This window comes from Petaurus breviceps, unplaced genomic scaffold (assembly GCF_028583685.1).
Source record: "Petaurus breviceps papuanus isolate PSGF00001 unplaced genomic scaffold, PetGlider_PUasm1.0 208, whole genome shotgun sequence".
NCBI lineage: Eukaryota > Metazoa > Chordata > Mammalia > Diprotodontia > Petauridae > Petaurus > Petaurus breviceps.
In genome coordinates this window covers 30,770,708-30,786,202 of record NW_027185852.1, presented here as the reverse complement: position 1 = coordinate 30,786,202, position 15,495 = coordinate 30,770,708, and the positions used below count along the sequence as shown (strand labels likewise).

At 56.8% G+C, this 15,495-nt stretch overlaps 1 protein-coding gene across 1 annotated transcript in view; it reads right to left on the bottom strand.

Annotated features, from left to right (window-relative positions):
• LOC138165418 (ERI1 exoribonuclease 3-like) overlaps positions 1–15,495 on the bottom strand; it is a 367,493-nt gene that overhangs the window by 88,211 nt on the left and 263,787 nt on the right.

Sequence of the window (15,495 nt, the reverse complement as noted above, 5' to 3'; positions counted from 1 at the left end):
ATGGATGCCCGTTTCCTTTATGGGACAGCCGCGAAAGCACCCACATGGGGAGGAGAGGATATGCATCTGCCACCATAGAGTCAACAAGCCATTACCCTCTTGGAGGGGGCCTCTTCTTAGGGACCACCAACGACAGAGCCCACCACATCTCCTGGGGTGCCCCCTTCCACTTCGATTCAGTTCTCATTGTGAGAAGTTATAACCAGCCTCAAAGTGGCTCTCTGCCACACCCCACCTCCTCCAGCACATGGGTCAGCCATCCCTCCCCATCAGGTGTAGTCTACAAAACCTATAAAGGCACCTCCGCTTTTATCACGATAATAATGTCGTTAAACAGCACAGGGCTGGCAATCACAGCCACCTGGGGCTCCCTGAAGATGCCCTGCCAAAATGACAAGATAGCTCAAGCCAGTCATTCAACTAGCACTGAAACCAGGGAACTGAACTATCATCTGGCCAATCTCTTTAAGTAAGGCCTATTCAAGGTACACTATATCCTGCAGCATTGCACTGGCCAGAGAAGGACACGAGGGCCAGGCTGGCAGGACCTGTCCCCGATGAAGCTGGGCTGCCGCCCTCTCTACATGTCCACCAGGATTCATGGTCAGGCTTCCTGGCCTAGAGCCTGCAGACACGGGCCAAGGCCCTCTCTGTGAACCTCAGACCTTCTCTGGTGCTGCAGTCTCTCCTCCTCCTCACATCCGCCACCTTTAAGATGGCCTTCCCTGAGACTACCAGCTCCTTCAGGACCCAGGGCTTGGATCCAGGTCATGTTGGCCAGGCAGCTTGACCACTCCCATGAGCTGCTGGGTTCTGTCCTTCCCAATTCAAAGGTCTCTCACCCAGAGGGAGACTGAAGCAGCTCTTCCTGTTCTGTGTCCAGGGGCCATTCCCTTATCCTCCCTGAACACTGGTCCCCTTCCTTTCTAGTTTAAAACCCCTTGCTCCCCTCACAGAGCCCTCTCCTTAATTACAGGTCACATTTCTGTGGAGCTTTAAGATTTGTAGCCTCTTACAGACAGCGTCTCCTTGAGGGGATGTATCCTTATCATTATTGCTGTTCCCATTCTAGAGATGAGGACACTGAGGCTCAGAGAAACAAGGTGACCTGCCAGGACAGTCCAGTGCCCATGCTGAGAGGCCATTTCACTGGATCTTATGAACACTCCACCTCCTCAGAAGCACCTGACCTTTCACCATCTGCCCACATCATCCAAGAGAGCAGGTGTTTCGGGAGGGCAGGCACCTTTCTGGTAGCCCCAGTACAGTGCCTAGTACCCAGGAGGCTTGCTGCCTGGGCTGAGATAATGGAAACAGGCCACAGGCAGAAGAAGAAGGGAGGGGACTCGAGTTCCAGGGGCAGGAAGGAGCTGAGTCTGAGTCCTGCCTAGGGGCTGGGTGACCCTAGACAAGTCACTTCTCTTTTCAGTGAGTGCCCTAGGAAACTCTAAGGCAGGCCTGTACAACCTGTGGCCCACCAAAGGATCTCGGGCGGCTGGAGAAAAATGTCAAGGAAAACATCCTCTATGCTTTCTGAGGGCTGCCCAAAATCCTTTGGCAGGGTATGCAGGCTACTCTAAGGTGACAAATTGCTAAGGAGTCACCAACCCTGACATGACAAAAGGAGCTTCCTCCCCTGGGAGGTCCCTGCACCCATGAGGTTCCAGGTGTCACCCACTGGTCTTCCTTTGCTGAGGGAAAGGACAGAAAACAAGGGACCCATGAACAGTAAACTTAGCAAGAGCCAAGAAGAGGCAGGAGGGAAGGAGGAGCCTCGTGGACCAGAGATGTGGCTGACAGTGCAAGGGCCTTCAAAGACCAGAAAGCAGGAAAGCAGGGGAGGGACCCCAGGCCTGGAGAAGCGTCTGTGTCATCCTGATTTTCAAAATCAACAAGAATATCCCTGGCAGGCTCTAGGTCAGTGAGCTTGACTTGGATTCCTGGCAAAACTCTAGAACCCGTGATTAAAAGGGTGACTTGGGAGCATTTGGAAAGAGGAGCAGCCGTCACCCAGAGGCAGCCAGGCTTCGCCAGGAAAGGTCACGCCAATCCAGCCTTATTTCCTCTTGGATGGAGTCAGAAGATTAACAAATGGATGGAACACCACGAACACTGGATGTGCTGCATTTCAGCAAAACCGTCAACCTCCTCTCTCGTGCCAATGTCTGCGACAGGGTGGCAAGCTCCTCGAGGACAGAGGCTGCCGTCCTCTGTCCTGGCATCCCCAGCACTGTGCATGCACACAGGGGTTGTCTCCCCTTTGCCCTTCTATCCCTGGCAGGGAGATGTGGATGAAGAGGCTCGGACAAGTGTCTGTGCCCATACCCAGAAGACATTTAATCAGCCTCTGCAGAGTGGCAATGTCTCCTCTGTTCTTTACTCTGCCCCCCAGAGGGATGCAGGCCAGGTTAGCAAGTTAAACCTCAAGGGTGTGAGCAGCAAGTGGACGGCAGTTAGATCTGCTGACCTCTCACCTAGCTTCCAGTGTCCTGTCCTGCCCGGAGGTTGGGAAGGCCCAGGCCCCTGGGCAGGTGGGTGCTGCCCATGTGGAAGCACATGGAGCCATGTTCCCTGGCATGCTCCAGCACCAAGAGGGTCCTCCCCCACTCCCCCATTCCAGTCATGGTTTACAGGGCTCAGATTTGCTGGCGGCTGGCATGGCTGGCTCTATTGTCATCTGGTCATGCTTACTGGGGCCGTCAAATGAAATTTTATACATGTAGCCAGCCCACAGGTGCAGGCTGCCCGCCCTCGCTTTACGAGGGGCTTGCATGGCGTCATTGGCAGCCAATAGGGAAGGGCCAATTATGCCTAGGCTGTAAAATGGAACCACTTTTCTTCTACACATAACTAGCTTCATTCCCTGGGCAGGGCCCTTTGGTCAACAGTGCCCTACTGCCCACCTGCCTAGTACCAAAGAGGGGCTGGCATATCACTGCCTTCCCTTGGGGTGGAAGACATAACAGACCCCAAGGGATGGCCTCCACCCAGCACATGGACCCCAAATACAGGGGAGAGAAGCCTGCCTAGCATTGCCACACACTCCCTGTCCCCTCCCAAAACACGCACGCCGCCCCCCACATACACCTACACACCCCACTACCACTTGGGCTGAGAAGGGAGAGAGTGCACCAGACCTGGAGTCATAAGTCATGGTTTCCAATCCCCCCTCAGATCCTTACCAGCTTCGTGGCCACTTAAGTGAGACACTTAGCCTCTGTCAGAGAGTGTCTGTTTTCTCCTATATAAATTTGCACATGACAGGAAGACTCACATTACTCATCTCAGAGGTTTGTTACAAAACAAAACAAAACCAAACCCTCATGTCCACAGAGATCTGCAAAGTGTTATACAAATGTGAGTCACATCCTGGTGATGGTGACCCTGTCCCCTCAGGCCTCTAGGCTCACCCTGACCTACTACCCACAGAGGACCCAGGAGCCCGCCATCCCTCCAGGCTCGCCCTAACACAAGGCCGACCCACGTGGGACACAGGAGTCTGCAGCTCAAGCCACACTGAAGCTGACATGCCACTTCCATGGGATTAAGAATGAGCCCGGGTTCTTGGGTCATGCTCAAGGGTCACTTCTACATCAAGGAGGGGGCCTCCTTCCCACAAACGTGCTCTCTGTCTTAGGGATGTTCCCTCCCCCACTTAAGCATGATTATAATTTTCATACTTTTCCTTTAAACTAAAGGAACGGACTGAGACGCTTCTCTCCCCTCTGGGCGCCTCTGGGCATGGCCATGCACTCAGAAGGGTACAAAGCAGAGGCTGGGGACAAAAGAGAGTTAAGACACCCTGGACCCTTCCCATCTTCCCCCCAACACCCCACTCAGAGGCAGAGGAGTCCTCTCAGCACTGAACAAGCCCACAGCCCCACCTGCCAAGCGGGCTGGGAGCTGCCCAGCCCCCACAGCACTGATGGCAAACAGGTGTGCCAGAGTGAGGGGCTCATTAAATGGGGAATGCGGGGGAACATTCCCCCATGGCCTGCTGGCTAATGGGCCCAGGGAATTGGCAGACCCATCAGGGGAAGGGGCTGTGCTTTGAAGAGCAGGTTTGGGGGGAGGAGAAGGGAGGGGAAGCAGAGCACCAGACAGAAACCCGCTGGGTTCCTCCAAGACTGTTCAGCTCTGGCTGTGGGCTCCTGAAAAAGTGTTCCTGCTGGGGCCTTCTCCAGGCAAACCCAGACACCACCCAGGCATACAAGAAGCCTGGTCACACAGGCCCAGAAGAGCACACAGGGCCAGGGAGGCCAGACAGGGTTCCAGCCCTCTCAGTGCTCGCATGGCACGCAGAGCTGGGCATGTGGGGAGCTTCATGGATGGCATGCACAGACATCACAAGAACTCTTCAAGGGAGGAGCTAAAATCACCCTCATTTTGCAGAGGGAGAGACTGAGGCACGGAGCAGTGTGGGCACAAGGTTATCCAGCAAGAGGTTGGGGGAATGGCCTGAATGGCTCCAAGGTGGGAACTCTTGCTGCAGCCCTAGGCATCCAGAACACACACCCAGCACAGAGGTGCCGCTCCAGACTGACCGGGTGAGGGCCTCAGGGCGCATCCCCCCTGAGACTGAGGGCCGGAACCCTTCCTGAGCCTGGCCAGAGGGGAACAGGGCACCAGCTTGGGTGGGAACCCCATTTCATCTCTCTCCTGGGGTGATCCATATTAACCCAATTCAGAAAGTCCATCGGTGAGCCAGAATGCTAATTTGTTAATAGTGAGCAACTGCTGACAGATCCCACCTTGGGCCTGTCTCATTGGTGAAGACCCTTCCCCATGAGAAACCCTGCTTAAAAAGCTGTATTAATAAGGCCATAAGATGACCAATAGGTAAGGGAAAGAGAAAGGCATAGCCCCTGTGACCTGGCTGTCAAGCCAAAGGAGATGAGACCAGAACCCAGCCCCTTGCACTGCCTGACCCACAGTGGGCACTTCAGCCTGGGCTGAAGGGACACCTGAGTAGGTCTAGACTAGAGGGGGGCTGGCGGGGTCTTCACTGTGTTCCGCTTAGCCTCTAGGGCAGAGATGACATGCTGTCCAGCGGACAGGGCTATTGGGGGGCCTCACACCCGGGCATTCTGAATCTGTGTCCCTTTGTGGAAGCCCATTAGGACTCCCCCGGGAGGGAGGGCGCCTGCCCAGCTGGCCCTGAATGGTGGCACCGGTGATCCCAGCCCGCACAGCAGCAAGCGGCAGAACAAGGCAGGCCTGGCGCTTGTCTTTGTCTCTCTTCTCCTCTGCCTGCCACTGCCGTCACCGAGAGCCAGCATTTCTCCAATCCCGGAAGAAATCAACAGCCCTGGTGATAAACGGCCCCGCTTTCGTTATCACTTTTCCTTAAGTTGAGGAGAGCGGCTGATGATGGATGGGCTGGAGTTTGGTTATCAGGGCGGGCTGTCAGCCAGGGGTGCCTATCTCCTCCCACACTGCGCAGGGCATCATTACAGGATGGCATCGAGGTGAAATATGACCCGGAGAATGGAAGGAGAGAAAGGATGGGATTAAACATGGAGCCAATTGAGCAACAATGAGAGAGGAGCGTGAGGCTGGGCCCTTATCGGGCTTGTGACACCTTTTATCTCCGCCTGGTTAGAACGCACAGGGCACAAATTGGTCCTTCCTCCCCCATTGTATCCTCTTGTACAAACAGAGACAGATAAAATGTGTCACCACTGAGATAGCATATCAACTTAACCCTAATTATTCAGGGGGTCAAACTAGGAAATAAGGGCCTCATTTCAACAGGTTCCTCCATCTCAGCTGAGCCGCCAACCACGTGAAGAGAAGGGGGAGGGGGGAGAGAAGGAAAAGGGGAGGGGAGAGAAGGGCAGGGGGGAGGCAAAGGCAGGCTCATGACTGACTTCAGGTACACAGGTGGTGCTGGTGGACACACAATTACCGCCTGAACCTCCTACTAATGGGAGGGAAGAGTGGGTAGTTCATGGCCCTCCTGGGATCTCACCTCGCTGGGAGAGTCCCAGCTGAAGCAGAGCCAGTGCTTCCTTGGGGGGGTCAGACCAAGGTGTCCACCCACCTGGGTGGGCTCTCTAGGCTAGGGTGCCCGAGTTCCCCACTGGTGACCCAGGGGAGAGGGAAAGGGATGGCTCTCAGCATCCCTTGTGTGCCGAGACCCTCTGGGATGGCGACGGGCTCCTCCACTGGGGAGCTTCCAACACCAAATGGCTAAGTGCCCAGAAATGACCATCACAGCCAGGGCTTGCCCTGCATGGGGCCAGAGGGCAGGGTGCCCACCCAATCCACAGAGAAGCAGGGTCAGCTAATGGGGCACGGGGCGCCCAGGGGGTGGAGGTTGCCCCCTGCCCGCGCCCCCCCCAGAAGCCTCTGCCACTGCCGGTCCTTGCCCCAGGGAGAGCTGCAGGCTCCCTGTACAGTGAGTGCCTGCAGACACAATATACTTGCTGTGGACTGCGGAGGGTCAGAAGAGAGGGCTGCTTTAAATACCAACTTGAGAGTCAGCTCCTTGTCTTGTCTTCTCCCCCCACCACTCCAGACTTGTCATGGTACAAGAAGTCTATAAGCAGCCCATCAGCTTTAAATATCAGTGTTCCTGAAGCTGGAGCAGGGGAGCGGGGGAGCGGGAAGGAGACAGTGAGCGCCTCCGTCCGCCTGCCGCCCGCCGTCGGCTGTCAGGGTGCGCTAATGAATCTCCCCAGCAGCAGCCACGCTCCAGATTGGGGGTGGGGGGAGGAAGTCTTCCAGTGAGGGGTCTGCACAGCATTGAAATGTCTTTTTCTGAAGCCCCTCCGTTAATGAATGTCACTGCAGAGCCCAGAGCTGCCTCGCCAGTCTTGGAGGAGATGGTGAGCGGGGCTCTAGCCACCAAGCCCCGACCCGGCCCCCAGATGAAGCAGCTGCCACAGATGGGAAGGGAGGGGCAGAAAGGGAAAATCAAAGGCGTGCACAGTGCTGTCCAAACTCACCAGCACGAGCCCCGTCAAGTGCCACCAGGGGCCTCCTGACGGAAAGATTGGGGCAGTCATTTCATAGCCGGGTCTCAGTTTGCTCAATGGCACGGCCGCCTCTCTCCACCCCTACACATCCCTCACGCCAGCCCAGACAGCACCGGGCACTCTGCAAATGGAGTGCACAACAACCCGGGGACAGTGCTGTCGTCCCGTTGCTGGGGCACGCCTGCCCTGACTCCACTGGATACCCCAGTCTTCTTTGTCTTTCCAGGAAGGAGCGGGCAGACAGAGGAGAAATCTGCCAATGCAAGATTTGACTTGATGGAAGCACAAAACCTCCATCTGAAACCCTGAGGAGGCAAGGGTGCAAGCCTCCCACCCACAAGTCATGCAGGGGAACCAAAAGGAAAGGAGAGGGACCAAGTCTGTGCTGGAACCAGGGAAGCCCAGCTGCTCCTAGAGCCTAACAAAGAGCGGGGTGCCATTCTCCCTGGGGGCCTGCTCTCCCCCAATCCCTGGGGCGCTCCTACATGGGAAAGGAAGTCAGGGCCCACAAGGGACCTCAAGTCCTGAGGCTGCACTGTTGATCTAGCCTTAGCAAACACACAAGCTACAGACCCTTGCCCCCAAGCCCAGCTCAATAAGCTTTTGTTAAGTTCCTACTAAGTGCCAGACACTGGGAACACAAGACCAAGACAAAAAAACCAGCCCCAAACCCCACCAGACCCTGCCCTCAAGGGCCTGCCATTCTCCCTGGACGTCTCTCTGACCAACCCCCAGGGGCTCTGCAGGGCCCAAGAGGTACAACCCCAACAAAGCCAGGCCCGAGGCCCCCAAAGGCAGGATCTGGGGCTCCTAACCACTGAATTGGTCACCCAGCACTGCATCCATGGAGTAGACAAGAACCACGTGCTGGGCTGAGGCCTGAGGCATAAGGTTCAGTGTGTTCAGACAGAGGCCCTGGACCAAATGACCTGAATGATTTTCTAGTCATCACCCTTGTGCCCAAATACTCCTCAAGGAGAGTGGAGACTACTGAGCATGCCTGGCCCTGCGGGGGTCAGAGGGGGTGTGCCTGACACACCAGCCACCAGGACAAAGTCAGGCTGGAAGGGCTGAGGATATGGGCACTCAGCTGGGCCTGATCCTCACCATTCATGTGGTAAGGGAAGCAAACCTATTTAGCAACGCCATGCCAGAAGGAAGGACACACGAGGGTCTGGCTAGGCAGAGGAGATTCAGGCACCAGACCTCGGGCAACACCAGGAAAGTTGGGCCAGGGCCCTGCAGCACCAGCAGCCCTCCCCACCAAGGACCTCTCACTATCCAGATCCCCATTTCTTTACCTTTAAAACAAGGGTGGGTACTCTCAAAAGGGGGCCTGGCCAACATTTTGTGGAGATAACAGGACAACAACCTTCCCGGTACACTTTGAGTTTCTTGGGTCACAATGAACGCACACTACTCTCTAAGCCAATCCTGGCTGTATGCCAGCATACCTGCTTCTTGGGGTCCAGCACTCATAAGGCACCCACAGACACCTTCTCATGTAGCTCCTGCCAACAGTCTTACCAAGTGGTAGGGGCCTGTGCCCTCCTGCCAGCTGGTAGGGCCAGGCTGTCTCCCTATGCAGGGTATGCCTGACCACTCCTCACCTCTGCCAATGCCACACACTTGAGCTCAGGCAGGTTTGCCCATCCAGGGACCCAGGTGGACTTGAAGCCAGGGTACTCCAGGTTTCCATCCCAGAGGCTACCACATAGTCAGGGAGCCTGAATGTCCCCACCTCAGCAGGTAGGCAGGTTGGTGGGCTCCAGAAAAAGCCCTGGCCCTGGCATCAACCCCATATCCAGGGAGCAAAGCGAATTTAATTTCCGCTTGGCTCCCGATGGTTGAGATGAAAGGACATCACCTGCGCCAGGGCTGGCAGGCAATGGTTACCCCTGCTGGAGTGTGCTGGGATCTCAGCCAGGCATGACCTCTTGGGGGAGGAGGCAGGGGCAGTCTGGGGGTGCTGGTCACATGGATCCCCCAGCGTGGCCTAAATACCCAGGAATTTCTCAAAGCCCATCCTCAATTGCTCTGGGAACGAGTACCAAAGTTCCCCTGCCTCGCTGCAAACAAGCAAGCTACCCCACCCCACTTCTGAGCTCTAGGAGATGGCGAACAAGGCTGTTCCCTGGATCAAATTCATCCTGACTTCAGAAACTTGAGCCCACCCTCCTATACCCCACAAGCAGGCTTTCTGATGCCCTTCTGAGAAGTCTGGGCCCTCCCAACCTATGTCCTTTATAGGTAGCTGCTATGGACATCCCTTCCCTCCACTCCCCAGCTGGCTCTTGACCCCAGCTGTCAGTATTCAGGGCATGGGAAGGAGGATACCCTCACAGAGAAATGGCCTAGGAGGGCAGGTGGGCAGCCCTGCCCCCTCAGCATTCTCTGGAAGAAGACAGGTCTGCTACGGTGGAGGGTAGCCACACATCACGCAGGCGACCTTTGCAAACAACACCTAGTGATTAAGTGTGTCATCTGCCCTGGCAAATCTACAAACACACAACCTGTTGCCATCACTGCTCCTAAAGTGTCTCCTGGGACCTAGGCCACATGTTACATTTGGTCCAACCTGCCAGGTGCCAGTGGAAAGCCTGAGGGGTCCAAGCCCAGTGCCTGCCCTCACTACAGCTGGTGTGGAAAAGAGGGGTGGTGTACTCATGCCCTTGGAGACTGCTTCTGGCCCTGCCTGGAAGTTCCCCCCGCCCCTCACTCTGGGGCAAAGGCACACTGGCCTCATCCTAGTTCCGGCAAGCCTGGAAGTAAAGGGACTTTCTCCCCAAGAGGAGCCTGTTCTAGCACTCTGGGGGGAATGGTCATTCTGTCTGGTTGTGAGGATGCTGGATGCTACCAAACAGTCCCATTCTCTGTCCTTTGCAGGTAAATCAAATCCAGCCCCAGCCCCAGGACCCCCTGTGGCTCGGACCCTCCTCCCCAAACCAGGGTGAGTCCACAATGGGGCCAGAAGCTTTTGTTGGGTGGGGGGGCCCAGCCACAGGCACTTGTCGCCAGCCCTCCTGAGAGTGAGGAACTGCCAGACAATGGGAGGGCAAAGGACAGCTGCAGCAATTAGAATGCAGGGCAATCCAGGAGCTATTTAGCAGCATGACCCGGGAGGTCACTGCAGCTGACTCCCATCCCTATATAAATATTGTATGAGGCGGTGTGCGGGCTGAGCCCCCTCAAGTATTTCTCCTAGGCACTCCACCCCCACCTGGCTTGTGGCCGCCTCCAGCCAGACCCTGAAGCAGCATTATTTACCACTGACAGGCAGGGAGATCCCGCCACCAAGTGAGAGGGACTGGACAAAGTCCACTTGTCCAGAAGCGCCAGGGTAATTCAGCCAGAAGAAGAGGGACAGGTGGGGAGGGGTTCTGTCTGCCCCATGGCCTGGGAGGCGGCAGTGGGAGCTTAGCTGCCAGGGGAGCCTCCCCAGGAGGGGGCTGTGGCCCCCTCCGGTGACCTCGTCCCTGGGCCCGCACAGCAGCAGCCCCTGGCCTTGAGGCAGGAGGGGGTGGGGGGCCCAAGCCCTCCTCCAGCGCTGCTCCACTGCGCCCTGACAAGCCTCTGAAGCCTGAGAGCTGTTTGCAGTCAGCACCGTGATTTGTTAGTAATTATTTCCACGGTGTCACATTGCTGTCACTCTGTTAACAAAGAGACAGGCTGCCTGGGGCTGCCTGTGAGAGGAGCAAGGAGGGCCTGTCAGGCTCCCGGCAGCTCGGGGCTGGCTCCCTTTCTTCCCCAAAGCAGAGCCCTCAGCAGACAGGCAAGGAGAAGCCTTTCAGAAGCTGCTCGAGCCCAGACCCTCACATCTCATTATTCGTCTCCCCCTCTCCCCTCACTCCCCTCATTTCTACTTAACCCGACGCACCAATCCCAGAGACCACTTGGTGGCCTCTCATCTCCTCCAGCTTCTCTCCCCCAAGCTGCCAGAAACTACCCTGAAGAAGACGCCAGTGGGGGTGGGGGGCAGAGCACCCTCACTGTCACGTCAGACACAACACAAAGGCAAATCACCCCAGAGAAACCAGGCAGCAAAAGCCACCAGACACTGACTTCCTACTGCCTCTGCGGCCCCCGGGGGGAGCCTTGGGGGCAGCTCCCACCCCGGAGGCCGATGGCCCCGTGGAGCTGGTGTCACCTACCGAGGTGCTGACACGTCTCTGTGCGTGTAGATGTGTGTGTGCACGCGTGTCCAAGATGAAAGGCGCCCACCGCGCCAACCTTCCCCAGCCTCCGTCTGCACAAGCCAGCCGATTTGCTTTAAAGCAACCTAATGTCTCCATTACCCTGGCTGCGAATTAGAGAGCAGATTGTCAGGGGCTGACAAAACAGGGGTCACTCACCTTGCAGGCATGGCAAGTAGGAGATTAATTCTCTCCTCCACCAGACAGAATCAGCCTCCAGGATGCTCCCAGGGAAGCACAGACCTGAGAAACCCTTTCCCTACCACACAGCCACAGACACAGCAGCAAGCACGCCTGGGGTGGGGGCCTCCATGGAGAGGGCAGCCCCCCACCCAGGCAGTCAGCTTATGGGAGGGCCTGTAGGGACGGGCCCTGGGGAAGGGCAGCCCCCCGCCCAGGCAGTCAGCTTATGGGTGGGCTTGTAGGGAGCAGGCTCTGGGGTATGGCAGCCCCCTGCCGAGGAAGGCTGGCTTGCAGGGAGAGGGCAGCCTCCCACCCAGGGTGGCTGGCTTATGGGAACTTGTAAGGGAGTGGGCCCCTGGCCTAGGGAGCTGCCCTGTGGAGGTACCTCATCTCCTAAGGAAGGGCTCTCATCAAACCACTCATTCCCCTGCCCTTTCTTCCCCGGAGACCTCTGGGGGGCACAGGAGAAACAGCCTAGACTCCACATAAGCACCTGTGACTGGGTGGGGGGTGGGAGCTCAGAATCACTGGTTTTGCTGTCAAAAGACCCACGTTTAGGTTCCATTTGCGATACACACCAGTGATGACCCTCACTCAGCAAGTCCCTTCATATACCTCTCTGCCTCGGTCACCTCATCTGTGCAATGGGAGTAACAGTGCTGGCATGTTCTGTCCCTGAGCTACTGGGAGGACCGTGCTCCATCACACTCAAGAGAGCGGGGCTGCAGGTGTGGCCCTCCCTGCGCGAGGGGGGCCTGCATAAAACACATCTGCCAGGCTAGTCTAACTTGCACACAGCAGATTAAAATGGTAAATAAAATGAAGCCCGAGCATAACTCACGGTTAAGATTTCACTAATGTGAGCTGGGCACAACCCCCCCCCCCAGCCGTAAACCCTTCAAGCACCAGCCTGTGCTTTATGGTTGAAGGAGGCTGAGAGCATTTCCCTTTTACCACAGACGTAACCAGGGAGAACTTGGGAGCAAGTGGTCTCCTGGAATGGAGCCAGCTCCAAGCCAAGCCCCTTGCCACCCTCACCAGGGCTCCCTCAGGGATGACGAGCAGTGTGAGGCCCTGGAGACAGGACAGCAGTGCTGGCCAACTGCATGCCCCACCGAAGGCCGTGCCCCTGCACAGGCCCCAGTCTGCACTGCTGCACTCCCTGCCTCTCCCTCCAGCTGCCTTGGTCATTGTCCTGTCTCGGCTTAACTAAAGATAGGCCCGCTAAGAAGAGAAGGGGTGGGACATGCCCACAGCTGCACAGGCAGGAAGGAGCAGAGCCCAATTTGAACCCAGGGCTCCAACACCAAAGCTACCACCCTGCCCCTTTGCTCCACAGGCTCCCAGAACAGGCAGGTCCCTCTTCTGCAGGCATCATTCAGGTCACTGCTCTCCTGCTCTGCTGGAGGGTGAAAAGGTCGCTCCTTAGCCTGCCACTCGACACCTTCCCATTCTGGTTCTAGCATCTAGGGGCAGTGGATCAAGGACCGGGCCTGGAGTCCGATTCCACCTCAGCCATTTACTGCAAAGTGCTTAACCTCTCCCAGCCTCAGTTTCCTCATCTATAAAATAGGGATAAGAACGGCACCTACCCACAATGATATAATAGCCCCTCACCCTGACCGCAGGGGTGTTGTGAGGATCAAATGCAATAATCCTGGCAAGACACTGTACAAACTCGAAGACACCTGTGCAGTCTGCACAAGTTATGAATATATGCCCTCACACCTCTCTCCACACTGGTCAGACTCTGCTGGCAGAGGGTGAGCGATGGGGGATGGCTTCGAGGATATCCCCCTCACCCCCCAGACTGAAGGGCTGACCACCTGGGAGGGGATGAGCTGGGTGGGCATGGAAACTTCCAAGGGGCAGAGGGAAAGCAGGGATCCCTGAGGAGCCCAACCTGCCCGCCGGCCCCTTTTCTCCAGCCACCCCCACCACCAGGAAAGCCCTTCCCATCCCTATCTCTCTCTGGGACCTCCTCTGATCCTCCCTTGGATGGTCTGCAGCCCATCCAGCCTGTGTACTGCCCCTCTCTACACTGCCCCATCAGAAGCTCCAGAGGAAGAAGGGTCTGAGCTCTGGGCCTCACCTGTGCCCAGCAGGAAGCAATGTGGCACGGGGAATGAAGAAGATTGGCGGGGCTCCCTCCAAAAGAAGGGTGACCCGGGGCTGCCCCAGCCTCAGTCTTCCTGCTGCCAGCTCTAGACCAGAGACAGCTGCTGCAGAGGCACTCACCTCCTCCCAGAGGCTGCTTACAGCAGGTGAAATGAATCTTCTCTCTGAGCTCTCAAAGGCCCAAGGCCCTGTTAGGCTAACGAGGCCATCTCCCCACTAATGCATTTGAGCTTGGCAGGCCTGCGGCCCCTTCATCAGCTGCTCCAGGTATCTCTTCTTTAATTAATACCACTGCCGAGTCTCCGCAGGGAACGTCACCCACAATGAATGGCCCTCTCTCATTAGAGCTGGGCTCAGCTGATGGATTCAGGATGAGGCAGATGATGCAGGGAGCCAGGGCTAACAAGAGACAGCCGCCGCTGCACCCACCACCAGCCCCTGCCGGCTGCTGAGGCCTGCCCGGAGGGGCCCCCTCCCAGGACAAAGTCAGCAGCTCTGATGAAGTGGCTGGAAAGAGCACTAGCTCAAGGCATGCCCAGAGAACAGGTGGGTGAGGCCTGCCACCAAGCTCCCTAGGGCTGGCTGAGGCTGGGCTTCTGTTCAGAGCCTGACACTGGGTGGGAGCCACTGGGGGAACAGGAAGAGGGCCCCCCCTAACACTCCCCAAAAACATTGGGGAGGGGGGAAGACACAGGTCTCCCCTACCCTGGGGGGGATTCTCCATTTCCTGAATCCTTTTGTGTGTAAGGAGGTGACAGGTAGGTTGGTCACACATAGATGGAGGTGCCCAGGGCCTATGACAGAGGCCTGGAGGACACAGAGACCAGGAAAGATTCCACACAACCTGACCCCTGCCTGGAAGCAGCTTTGGGTGTCCCATCTGGTCAGCTCCAAGCAGCCCCTTCATACTTAAGAGAAGGAAAGAAAATGTGGTGCAACAGTCCTGGCCCTCAATAATCTTCCAGTCAGACGGCAGACACGAGGACAAGTGGTGGAATACAGGGGAGGGCATGAAAAGGGGAAAGGCTCAATCCCTTTGGGGGAGAGGATGGGGGCAGCAACAGCAAAGCCATCCCTCACTGGAGTCTGGGGGGAGGAGAAAGGTTTCAAGAGAGGATTAGGCAGGAGCTCATTCTAGGCACAGGAGGGCAGAGAACTAAGGTGGGACAGCTAGCACTCTACCATGGCTGCAATGTTCAAGGCCCCAAACGGAAGAAGATGAAATGGGAGGCAGTCAGCCCACAGAGGCCTTGAATGCTGATGTCACGAGCTCATATTTCAGGCAGCAAATCGAAGAAGCCGCTGGATTCAACCCCAGATCTCTCTATCCCCACACACAGAGCAGCCTCCCCACAGCAGGGATCTCTGCCCAGGTCTGTAGGCCAAGGACCCAAGGGCCACTGTCAGAAACCCAACAAGGAGAGGCCTGGATGGCAGCCCTGGCAAGCCTGAAAGGCAAAGGCTGGACGGTGGTTTGGGATGTAGTCACTTACTGGGCACTAGGCTCCAGACTGAGCCCTGGGGTCCACAAAACGCCAAAGTCCTTGCTCTCATGGAATTCACATTCTCTAACAGGGGAGGAAACGTGTCAATACCTGGGCAGAGTCAGAAAATGGGAGGAGCACTCAAGGTCCTCTATGGAAGGGGACACTGGAGCTATGGCTTAAGTTAGCTGGGGAAGTAAGGAGGCAGAGCATTTCAGGCAGGAGGCACAGCTCAGGGAAAGGCATGGAGGTGGGAGATGGGATGCTGGGTGTGTGTGAAGAACAGACAGGAGGCCAGTATGGCTGGGGAGGCCTAAAAGGTAAGGAGGGGCAAGACTGTGGAGAGCCCTGCTGCCATATCGGATTCTGGAGGGAACAGGAAGCCACTGGCAGTGGGAAGGGCTGGGGCACGGTCACTGTCCCTTTGGCAGCAGAGACAAGGAAGGATTAAAGTGGCCGGGATGCCAGCAAGAAGTCTGCCCTGGAACCCAGCAGAAACCTGGTGCTTGGGAAAGACAGTCTTTAGCTGGAGACCTT